General features: G+C 44.0%; 1 long non-coding RNA gene across 2 annotated transcripts; it reads left to right on the forward strand.

Annotated features, from left to right (window-relative positions):
- The first annotated feature begins 1,069 nt into the window (after positions 1-1,069).
- Positions 1,070-12,120, forward strand: LOC140197293 (uncharacterized). Of its 2 annotated transcripts, none has more exons than XR_011885905.1 (4): positions 1,070-1,546; positions 2,354-2,544; positions 8,332-8,388; positions 11,166-12,120. It is a non-coding gene; the product is annotated as an uncharacterized lncRNA (long non-coding RNA). The 2 variants fall into 2 exon arrangements; XR_011885906.1 differs by having other exon boundaries at positions 2,354-2,496.
- The last annotated feature ends 369 nt before the right edge of the window (positions 12,121-12,489 follow it).

Raw genomic sequence — 12,489 nt, forward strand, 5'->3', positions numbered from 1 at the left:
ATCCTCTTATTTTTTAGATGTGGACCCAAAACTGCCCACAATACTCCAAGTGCTGTCCGAACAATGCCTTATAAAACCTCAGCATTTACATCCTTGGTTTTATATTGTAGTCGGCCCGACAGCGGCCAGGTGGCATTATTGACGGGTGATAAATGCCCCAGAAGCTAAGCGGGTGGGAAAACATTTCCACAATAGTGCGAAATGTTTTCGGGACAGGAGTGGTTCTGACGGGAGGTGGAGAAGGGTGCCTTTTTTTTTGAACAAAATTGAAGCCGCCCCCACATTGGCAACAGGGACGCGAGGTGGGACTTCAAACTGGAATGTGTGAACAGTGTTTTTGTGTGTGTGTTTTATTGGGCTGCAGAGACTGCAGAGGTTGCGATTACCCTATCAGTGCCAGCACTGCAACATCGGCGGGAGGGTGCCACTGGCAACCTAACAGGCCGTTCTGCCCATCGGAGCCGGACTGACGTGAGGAGAACTGCATATGCCTTTCAGCGCAGTGCACCCGCTAGTACACGTGTTTATACCCGGGAAGGGCCGTACTGTTGGAGTGGCAATTCCAGAGCTTTACCACACTCTGGGTGAAATTATAATTCTGACCTCTTTACTAATCTTACAAGAGATTGTCAGTTCCGCTGCATCGCTGCTACAATGTAGAGGTCTTCAAATTAATTTAATGCACAGTCGTTTACTTTGCAAAGTTTATTTTAATTCTATAGATGGAGATGATCTTGCAGTTAAAAGCCCTGGTACATTGAAGGAGGGTAAAATTACTCTTTTCCTCTATCTTCCCCTAATCTGTTCCAATTAACACCCTGGAGACCTTTCGATTCCCCCCACGTAGTGCGGGTCTGACGCACAGAGAGTTTTGCAGTGGATGACTCACTCGCGTCAGGAGACAGTGCATCTCCCAAATATAACCCGCGATGACGGGTCCTGCATACCGATGAGTCCGTGCCATTCGCCATTCCTTTAAACCTCATTACCTCTGCTAGAGTTCCGGTCTGTACGGAGGCGGATCAGTTCTGCCTGCCTCTGGCCTCTGGTAATGTGCTGGTCACCGGGACAGAACGGCAGATATCAATGGAGCTTTCCTTCTCTCTCTCTCTCTCTCTCTCTCTCTCTCTCTCTCTCTCTCTCTCTCTCACACACACACACACACACACACCTCACTCTCTACTTCGCTCTCTCTCGCTATCTAGATCTCACTATCGCTAACTCATTATCTCTCCCACTCTGTCTCTATCCCTCTTGCTTTCTATTTCGCTATCTCTACCTCACTATCCATCTCTCTATCCCACTATAACAACCTCACTATCTCTATCTCTCCATTTCTACCGCTCACCCACCTCACCTTGCGTCTGTCTCTCGCCTCTATCTTCTATCTTTCTCCTTCTTGTCTCCCTGTCTCTACCTTGCTTCCATGCCCACCTATTCCATCTCTTTCTAACCGCCGAATCCATCTGTTAATTGGAAATCTAAAACAGAACTGCAGATGCTGGAAATCTGAAATCAAAACAGAAAATGCTCGAACACTCAGCAGGTCAGGCAACCAGACTCTTTCCAAAGGATTTTGTATTTAATCCATCTGTATCCAAGACCTGTCTAGGAATTTCATTGATGCACTATGTCTGTCTGTCTATCCATGCATCTGTCTTCTGTCTATCTATCTATCCATCTGTCTGTCTGTCTATCTATGTGTCTGTCTGTCTGTCCATGTGTCTGTCTGTCTATTCATGTGTCTGTCCATCCATCTGTCTATCTGTCCATTTGTCTGTGAATGCTTTTCCATCTGTCTATCTATCTCTGTCTGTCCATTTGCCTATCTATTTATCTGTCTACTGTATAACTATTTAACTATATCGACCTTTCTCTCTCATAACTCTCTCTATTAATTTAGCCATCTAGCTCTATCTAATCACATAGTGTACCAGAGCAGTATAGCACAGATACAGACCCTCGGCCCAACCAGTCCATACCGGCCACAGTGCAAGCATCCCAATTTCCTGTGTATGGCTGGTATCCCTGCAAGCCCTGCCCTATATGCTCATCAATCCACCTAACTGTAAACATGAGGAAGTCTGCAGACGCTGCAAGTCCAAAGCAACACACACAAAATGCTGGAGGAACTCAAAAGGTCAGGCACCATCTGTGGAAATGAAGAAACAGTCCACGTTTCGGGCCGAGACCTTTCTTCAGGACTGGAAAGGAAGGGGGAAAAAGCCGGAATAAAATAATGGTGGGGAGAGGAATGAAGATAGCTGGAGGGTGATAGGTGAAGCCAGGTGGGTGGGAATCCACTCTGAGCGTGGCCTCAACTTGGCACATGTTGACTGACATGTCGTTACAGGAATGGGAATTGGAATTATAATGCTTGGCGACGGGGACATTCGCTTTTTGCGGAAGGAGCGGAGGTTACGACGGGTCTCACCACTGTAGAAGAGGCCCTATCGGAAGCACCGAACACAATAGATGACAGCTGCCGGTTTGCAGGTGAACACTTGCCTCATATGGAAGGACTGTTTGGGGCCTCGAATGGAGGTGAGGGAGGACGTGAACGGGCAACTGTAGACTTAGGCTGCTTGCAGGGATAAATGCCGGGAGGGAGATTAGTGGGGAGGGATGAATGAAATTGCAGAGGGAGCGATCCCCATTGAATGCAGAGGGGGAGGTAAAGATATGTTCAGTGGTATGATCCCTTTGGAGATGGTAGAAGTTGCAGAGGATGATGTGTGGGATGTGGAAGCACATGGGATGGTAGGTAAGGACAAGAGGAACTCTACCACTGTCAGTGCAAAGGTGAAATAGGCTGAGGGCAGGTATCTATATCTATAACTATCCACCTATCTGGCCGCATAGATAGCCAACTCTTTTTCCTAAGTAGTACACAAATGGAGAAACTCAGCAGGTTAGGCAGCATCTGTGGAGGGAAATGGACAGTCGACATTTTGGGTCGAGACCCTTCATACTGTCCAGCTTTCTTGTGCTTATTACTTCCCTGTAACTTGGTCCCATTCACATACCAAATTCCTACTCAAAGACACTGCTTCTGAATTCATCATCATATACTATATGCCATAGGTGATCATAGTCTATGACCATGATTGTTCTTGGCAAATTTTTCTGGAGAAGTGGTTTTCAAGACAGGTGACCACAGCCATTATCAATACTCTTCAGAGATTGTCTGTCTGGGGTCAGTGGTCACAAAACCAGGACTTGTGATATGGACCAGCAGCTCACATGACCATCCACCACTTGCTCCCATGGCTTCACTTGGCCCTGATCCATGGGGGCGGAGGGGTCTAAGTAGGTGACCTGCAGGTTAGTGGAGGGAAGGTGCACCTTACACCTCCTTGTATTTCCACTCTGCCACCCAAGTTTTGAACTACCAGAGTCAATTAAAAGAGCAACAGATTTTAGAATGTGGGAGGAACCCCACACAGGACAGATTCGTGATTGCTGTGCCAATTAATGAGACCAAAGCCAATGTTTTAACAGTGTTACTTTATTGTACTACCCCTCCCCTCCATTTTTAATGGAATAACAGAGATATATTAAGGATAAACTTTTGTAATTTCATTAATTTTTTGGAATGTGGGCAAACCTGGCAAGACCAGCATCTATTGCCATAAGACCATCAAACATAGGAGTAAAATTAGGCCATTCGGCTCATCGAGTCTGCTCCGCTATTCCAGCATGCCTGACACACCCTTACACCTGCTCCTTAATCAAATACCTAATCCCTGGACAGAGGACTCTGGTGAGCTGCTGTTGGTGGCCTATGCCCTAGTGGCATTGATTGGCTTAAGACGAAGAAGAAGAAGAAACAAATCTTGAACAAGCAGTGCTGTAGGCATTTAATTAAAACCAATCTACTTAATGGTCAGGGCAATACTGGAAACAAGGCCCCAAACAATCCTTCCAGGTGAGACAAGACTTCAGCTGCAAATTTTTGGTGTCATCTATTGTCTGTTGCTCTCGATGCAGCTTCCCCTACATTGGTAACACCCATCGCATAGTGGGAGTCCTTCCCACCACCTTATTCTTGTTTATGCCCCCTTCCTTTCCAATCCTGAAGAAAGGTCTTGGCCTGAAGCCTTGACTGTTTATTCCTCTCCATAAATGCTACCTGACCTGCTGAGCTCCACCAGCAATTCTGTATGTGATGCTCCTGGATTTCCAGCATCAGCCAAATCTTTTGTGTTTTATTCTGACTGCTGCCTACGTTCATTTCCAATTCAGCAAAAAATAATTATTTTTCAATGCATCCTTTTGAGTCATCCCATAAGATCATAATGGAAATTCAGAGACATGTCTTCAGTGACGCAGTGGTTCAAAACGTAGGTAGCTACTAACTTCCCATCAGCTCATCACTTCTACTTCTTGCACATCTTAGCACCAACCAGACACCCTCAAGGGCAGCATAGTAATGTAGTGGTTAGCACAATGCTTTACAGTACCAGTAACCTGGCTTCAATTCCCACCACTGCCTGTCAGGAGTTTGTACTTTCTCCCCATGACCACGTGGGTTTCCTCTGGGTGCTCTGGTTTCCTCCAAAGACATACCAGGTGGTAGGTTAATTGGTCATTGTAAATTGTCCCATGATTAGGCCAGGGTTAAATTGGGGGATTGCTGGTGATGTGGCTCGAGGTGCTGGAAGAGCCTATTCCATGCTGTATCTCAATGAATAAATAAATCCTTCATGAGCAGGGAAACAAGGCTCTACAATGTTGCATACTCCATCTGACACCGGTGTTTTCCAGTATTCCATCATTGGATGTGAGTGTGTATCAGAGACAAGGTGACCACTTATCCTGTGCCACTGTACTTTGTCCTGGTCCAGATATGTGGATGCTCTGGCCAAGAAGCCACTGTAGGGTAATGTAATGGGTGGAAACATGCATAATTGTATTGAATTGACTTTATTACTTACATCCTTCAAATACATGGAGTAAAAATCTTTACGTTATGTCTCCATTCAAACATGCAACGTGCAATTATAGTAATTTATAATAAATATTATGTGCAACAGGATAGTTAATATAACATAGAAATACAGTAGCGTCAGCATGAATTAAGCAGTCTGGTGGCCCGGTGGAAGAAGCTGTCCCGGTGCCTGTTGGCCCTGGCTTTTATGCTGTGGTATCGTTTCCCAGATGGTAACAACTGGAACAGTTTGTGGTTGGGGTGACTTGGGGTTCCAATGATCCTTTGGGCCCTTTTTACACACCTGTCTTTGTAAATGCCCTGAGTAGTGGGAAATTCAAAGTATGTATGCAGTATACAACCCTAAGATTCGTCCTTCTACACACAGCCACAAAACAAAGAAAACCATGAAACCCATTCAAACAAAAACATCAAGGCCCCAAGAGGCAAAAAAAAGAACAAATCATGCAAACGGCAAAAAGAGCGAAAAACACAGAATACAAAATGCCAAATCACAAAGACATCGATCAAGTTCAGATATATTTAGTTCAGCTCAGTTGTTCAATTCAGCATCATGTTTCTCGCTGTCTGCAGGTCACACCGCTAATCCACCCTGATCAAAATCACACAAAATAGCAACAAAGAAAGGAGTGACCAGAAACCAGAAACACATCATAATGTGAACTACAGAGTCCCATCCTCAAACTGTGTTGATTAAATCCTGCTGAAAACCCATGGACTCAAAATCAGAATCAGATTTAATATCACTGGCATGTGTTGTAAAAGTTGTTAACTTTATGGCAGCAGTACAATGAAATACATGATAAATAAATTTAGAGAAAAAAACTGAGTTACATTAAGTATAAATATGTCTATTAAATAGTTAAGTTAAAAAGTTATACGAAAAAACAGAAATAATAAAATAGTGGGGTAGTGTTCATGGGTTCAATGGCCGAGGGGAAGAAGCTGTTCCTGAATTGCTGAGTGTGTGCCTTCAGGCTTCTGTACCTCCTTCCTGATGGTACCAATGTGAAGAGGGCATGTCCTGGGTGGTGGAGGTCATTAACATTGGATGCTGCCTTCCTAAGGCACCGCTCCTTGAGAATGTCTTAGCTACTATGGAGGCTAATGCCCATGATGGAGCTGACAGAGTTTACCACTCTCTGAAGCTTACTTTGATCCTGTGCAGTAGCAACCCCCCCCCCCAATAGCAGATGGTGATGCAGCCATCAGAATGCTTTCCATGGTACATCTGTACAAGTTTTTGAATGGTTTAGGTGGCATGCCAATTCTCCTCAAAGTCCTAATGAAATATAGCAGCTCTCTTGCCTGCTTTATAGCTACATCGATATGTTGGGACCACATTGGGTCCGCAGAGATACTGACACCCAGGAACATGAAATTGCTCACTCTCTCCACCTCTGATCCCTCTGAGGATTGATTTGTGTTCCCTCGTCTTACCCTCCTGAAATCTACAATCAGCTCTTTGGTCTGAATGAAGTTGAGTGCAAAGTTGTTGCTGGGACACCACTCAACCAGCTGGTACATCTCACTCCTGTACGCCCTTTCGTCACCATCTGCAATTTTGCTAACAATGCTTGTACCGTCGGCAAATTTATAGATGGCATTTGAGCTGTGCCTAGCCACTCAGTCGTGGGTATAGAGAGAGTAGAGCAGTGGGCACCTTCCTCCGGAACCAGGGAGTGAGAGGGAGAGAGAGAGCATTCATGCACAGGCAGATGGCACTGAACACCTGCCCACCTTTAGCTCTCGTCCTTGTTGATTTCAATCTTCCTCGATGCTTCTTACTTCATCTTCTCTGTGTCACCCACCACCTTCCCTCACCTAGCACCTACCAGCTCATTGTCCTTCCCCTCCCCCCTCCTCATTCTGGCTCCTGCCCACTTCCTGTCCAGTCCTGATGAAGAGTCTCAGCCTGAGACATCGACTGTTTATTCATTTCCATAGATACTGCCTGAGCTGCTGAGTTCCCTCCAGCATTTTGTGTGTGTTTCAGTGATACTATACTGCTGGGTAAACATTATGGGTCTGATGGGCCAAATGGCCTCCTTCACTGCTATAATGAAAATATAACCAAAGTAGTAAAAGTAGTAAAGTAGAAAAAGTCAAAGTAGTTAAATAAAATCAATTATCAGAGTACATACATGTCATCACATACAACGCTGAGATTCTTTTTACTGCAGGCATACACAGCAAATCTATAGAACAGTCACTGTAAACAGGATCAATGAAGAACAAACTGTGCAAATGCAAATATAAATAAATAGCAATAAGTAATGAGAGCATGAAATAACAAGATAAAGAGTCCTTAAAATGAGACCATCGGCTGTGGGAACACTAGAAATGGAATGAGTGTAGTCATCCCCTTTTGTTCAAGAGCCTGATGGTTGAGGGGTAGTAACTGTTCTTGACCCTGGTGGTGTGAGTCCTGAGGCTCCTGTACCTTCTACCCGATGGCAGCAGCGAGGAAAGAGCATGGCCTGGGTGGTGAGGGTCTTTGATGATGAATGCTGCTTTTCTACAGCAATGTTTCCTGTAGATGTGCTCAACGGTTGGGAGGGTTTTACCCGTGATGTACTGGGCCGAATCCATTACCTTTAGTAGGATTTTCTGCTCAAAAGCATTGGTGTTCCCATACCAGGGCGTATCGCAGCCAGTCAGTACACTTTCCACCACGCATCTATAGAAGTTTGTCAAGGTTTTGATGTCATGCCAAATCTCCGCAGACTCCTGGGGAAGGAGAGGCGTTGTCGTGCTTTCTTTGCAACTACATTTATATGTAATGTACCACAGCATTTTCTTAGATTTTGCACCATTTCAGCTGTGCTCACCAAGTTGAGTCAACACCAGCTTCCAGGAGTTCAGTGTGTGTATCATGTTGTGTGGGAATCCTGAAGATTCCATCAATAATTCAAATCACATCTAGAAAGCTGTGTTGTTTGAGGTCTTCAATGACAAGACAAATCATTTGAACCGACAGGATTTAAAATTCCTTACGGAATGATCCTACAGTAAAACACTCTGAAAATCTCAGGCACTTGCATGAGATCTGAGTGTATTTTTAATGATGTAGTCAGCCAGTTTTGCTGAATATTTGACCTTTTGGCATACTGGTTTTATTTAAGATTTAAATGCCCTAGTGTAAATTAGACATCATATCAGAGAAAAGATAGAAACGGACCCCATTGCCAGAGGTCCTTTGGCCCAATAAGTCCGTGCTGAACATCCAACATACAGTGGCATGTAAAGGTTTGGGCACCCCGGTCAAAATTTCTGTTGCTGTGAATAGCTAAGTGAGTAAAAGATGACCTGATTTCCAAAAGGCATAAAGTTAAAGATGACACATTTCTTTAATTTTTTTTTATTTCCATCTTTTACAGTTTCAAAATAACGAAAAAGGAAAAGGGCCCGAAGGAAAAGTTTGGGCATCCTGCATGGTCAGTACTTAGTAACACCCCCTTTGGCAAGTATCACAGCTTGTAAACGCTTTCTGTAGCCAGCTAAGAGTCTTTCAATTCTTGTTTAGGGGCTTTTTGCTCATTCTTCCTTGCAAAAGGCTTCTAATTCTGTGAGATTCTTGGGCCGTCTTGCGTGCACTGCTCTTTTGAGGTCTATCCATAGATTCTTGATGATGTTTTGGTTGGGGGACTGTGAGGGCCATGGCAAAACCTTCAGCTTGCGCCTCTTGAGGTAGTCCATTGTGGATTTTGAGGTGTATTTAGGATCATTATTCTGTAGTAGAAGCCATCCTCTTTTCATCTTCAGCATTTTTACAGATGGTGTGATGTTTGCTTCCAGAATTTGCTGGTATTTAACTGAATTCATTCTTCCCTCTACCAGTGAAATGTTCCCCGTGCCACTGGCTGCAACACAAGCCCAAAGCATAATTGATCCACCCCCTTGCTTAACAGTTGGAGAGGTGTTCTTTTCATGAAATTCTGCACCCTTTTTTCTCCAAACATACCTTTGCTCATTGCTGCCAAAAAGTTCTATTTTAACTTCATCAGTTCACAAGACTTGTTTCCAAAATGCATCAGGCTTGTTTAGATGTTCCTTTGCAAACTTCTGACGCTGAATTTTGTGGTGAGGACACAGGAAAGGTTTTCTTCTGATGACTGTTCCATGAAGGTCATATTTGTGCAGGTGTCGCTGCACAGTAGAACAGTGCACCACCACTCCAGAGTCTTCCTGAAGGTCAGTTGCAGTCAAACAGGGGTTTTGATTTGCCTTTCTAACAATCCCACGAGCAGTTCTCTCGGAAAGTTTTCTTGGTCTTCCAGACTTCAACTTGACCTCCATCGTTCCTGTTAACTGCCATTTCTTAATTACATTACAAACTGAGGAAACGGCTACCTGAAAATGCTTTGCTATTTTCTTATAGCCTTCTCCTGCTTTGTGGGCATCATTTATTTTAATTTTCAGAGTGCTAGGCAGCTGCTTAGAGGAGCCCATGGCTGCTGATTGTGGGGACAAGATTTGAGGAGTCAGGGTATTTATAAAGCTCTAAAATTTGCATCACCTGACCTTTCCTAACGATGACTGAACAAGCCATAACCCTAACAAGCTAATTAAGGTCTGAGACCTTGGTAAAAGTTATCTGAGAGCTCAAATCTCTTGGGGTGCCCAAACTTTTGCATAGTTTTGCACTACACTAATCTTGTTTAAAATGTTGAAAAGAATGTTTCATCTTTAACTTTATGACTTTTGGAGATCAGTTCATCTTCTACTCACTTAACTATTCACAGTAACAGAAATTTTGACTAAGGGTGCCCAAACTTTTGCATACCACTGTTTACACAAATTCAATTACATTCTCCCCACATTAGAACATAGCCAGCCAGTGGTATAGTGGTATCAACACCAGACTTCGAGGTGAGTGGGATTGGGTTCAAATCTGGCTGGCTCCTTGCCTGCCTTCCATCTGTGCTGGGTTGGGTGTCAAGCTAGCAACTTGGCCTTGCAATAAAAAACAGAGAAAAATGCTAAAAGAAACGTCAAGATTGCCACCCGATGTGCCACAAGGTGCGAAGAGGAATTAAAAAAACATTAGAACATAGAACGTAGGGCAATACAGCACAGGAGTAGGTCCTTCGGCCTACAACTAAAAAGTAAATTTAAAAAAACTCAAAAGCTAATCCTTCCATATCCCTTCCATCTTCCTCATATTCATGTGCCTATCCAAACGTCACTTAAAAGCCTCTAATGTATTTGCCTCTAGCACCATACTGGACAGTGCATTCCAGGAATCCACCTCTCTCTGAGTAAAAAACTTACCCCTCACATTCCCTTTGAACCTAACCCCTCTCACCTTCAATGCATGCCCTCTGGTAATTAGACATTTCTACCCTGGGAAACAGATACTCTCTGTTCCCTCTATCTATGCTTCTCATAACCTCATAAACCTCTATCAGATCTCCCCTCGGCCTCCGACACTCCAGAGAAAACACCCCAAGCTTGTCTGGCCTCTCACGATGTCACAGGCCCTCTAGACCAGACAGCATCCTGGTAAACCTCTTCTGCACCCCCAACCACCTCAAACCTCATTCCCGTCAACACATCCCGCACCCCCAGGTTCTAGCCCTCTCTCTTACACTAGGGAACAATTCATAGTGATCAATTAACCCACCGACCCCGCACACCATGAGAATGTGAGAAGAAATCGGAACTACGGAGGGAGATCCACACAGGGAAGCATACAAACTCTCCACCCAAGACTGTCAAATTTCTGCAGAGGCATTGTGGTGTGAATTTCATGACTAGTTTCACCTTCCTCTGGTATGGAGGCACCAATACATGGGATTGGAAAAAGCTGTGGAGGCATGTAAACTCTGCCAGCTCCATCACCAGCCTCCCCACCATCGAGGACATCTTCAAAAAACAGTATCTCAAGAAGGTGGCATTGATAGTTAGGGACCCTCCGCCACCCAGGACATCCCTCTTCTCATTGCTACCATCAGGGATTGGGTACAGGAGCCTGAAGACACATACCCAATGTTTTAGGAACAGCTTCTTCCCCTCCACCATCAGATTTCTAAGTGGTCCATGAACCCACGAACACTATCTCACTATTTTTCTCTATTTTGCACGACTTATTTATTTTTATATTTCTTACTGTAACTTTTAATGTATTGCACTGTAGTGTTGTGGCAAAACAAGAAATTCCACAACATACAGTTTGTTAGTGGTTATAAATCTGATTCTGATACACACACAGCCCGGCCCATCACGGGGAAAGCTCTCCCCACCGTTGAGCGACTCCACAAGGAATCAACATCCATCTCCAAGGACCCCACCATCCAGGCCATGCTCACTTCCTGCTGCTGCCACTGGGAAGGAGGGGCAGGAGCTTCAGGTCCCACAGCACCAGGTTCAGGAACAGTTATTGCCCTTCAACTTGGCTTTCGAACCAGCGTGGATAACTTCACTTGCCTCATCACTGAAATGATTCCATATCCTACAGACTCACTTTCAAGGATTCTGCAACTCAAGTTTTCAGTATATCTTATTTATATATTTCTTTACTATGTTATTATTAGTATTATCATTATTTTGTGTTTGCACAGTTTGTCATTTGCTGTTTGTCAGTAATTTTTATTTATTTATCTATTGAAATACAATGTGGAATAGACCCTCCAGCCCTTTGAGAAACGCTGCCTAGCAACCCCTGATTTAGCCCTCGCCCAATCACAGGACAATTTACAATGACCAATTAACCTACCCGCTGGTAGGTCTTTGGACTGTGGGAGGAAACTGGAGCGCCCCAGAGGAAACCCACATGGTCATGGGGAGAACATACAAACTTTTTACAGAAATAGCAGTACTTAAACCCTAGTTACTGGTACGGTAAAGTGTTGTGCTAACCATTACGCTACCGTGCCGCAAATCATTCAATTGATCAACAAAATCAATTTTTCATTGATTCTATTGTATTCCTCTGTTCTACTGTGAATGTCTGCAAGCAAATGAATCTCAGGGTAGTACTGCATATCATGACATAAAAGTACTTGTGAATATATTTAATTTGAAGTTTGAACACATACATATACACATTCACTAACACATGTGCGTGCATGCGTGCTCACACACACACACGCGTGCGCACTCACATATACCTGCAGAGTGCCTGGGGCCATGCTACTATGAAACCCCATGGTTTTAAGTTTTACAGTTTTGGATAAAATGTCAATATATATTTAGCATCCTTTGTAATGCTTCAAAATGCATCTGTGGATTTGAATGAATACTTCATGGTTGTCATGGATTTTATTAAAACGGTTCTCAATACCACCTTGTGCAATTGGAGCCTCCATTTCCTCACTTGCAGACCCCAGTCAGTTCCGATTGGCAACAATGTCTTCTCCATGACCTCCATCAGCACAGGTGCAACTAGGGCTGTGTGCTTAGCCCCCTGCTCGACTCAATTTACACCTGTGACTGTGTGGCCAAGCACAGCTCCAATTTCATATTCAAATCTGCTGGCAACACCACTGAATCAAAAGTGGTGATGAATCAGCATATAGAAGGGAGATTGAGAATCT

This window comes from Mobula birostris, chromosome 5 (genome assembly GCF_030028105.1).
Source record: "Mobula birostris isolate sMobBir1 chromosome 5, sMobBir1.hap1, whole genome shotgun sequence".
Classification (NCBI taxonomy): domain Eukaryota; kingdom Metazoa; phylum Chordata; class Chondrichthyes; order Myliobatiformes; family Myliobatidae; genus Mobula; species Mobula birostris.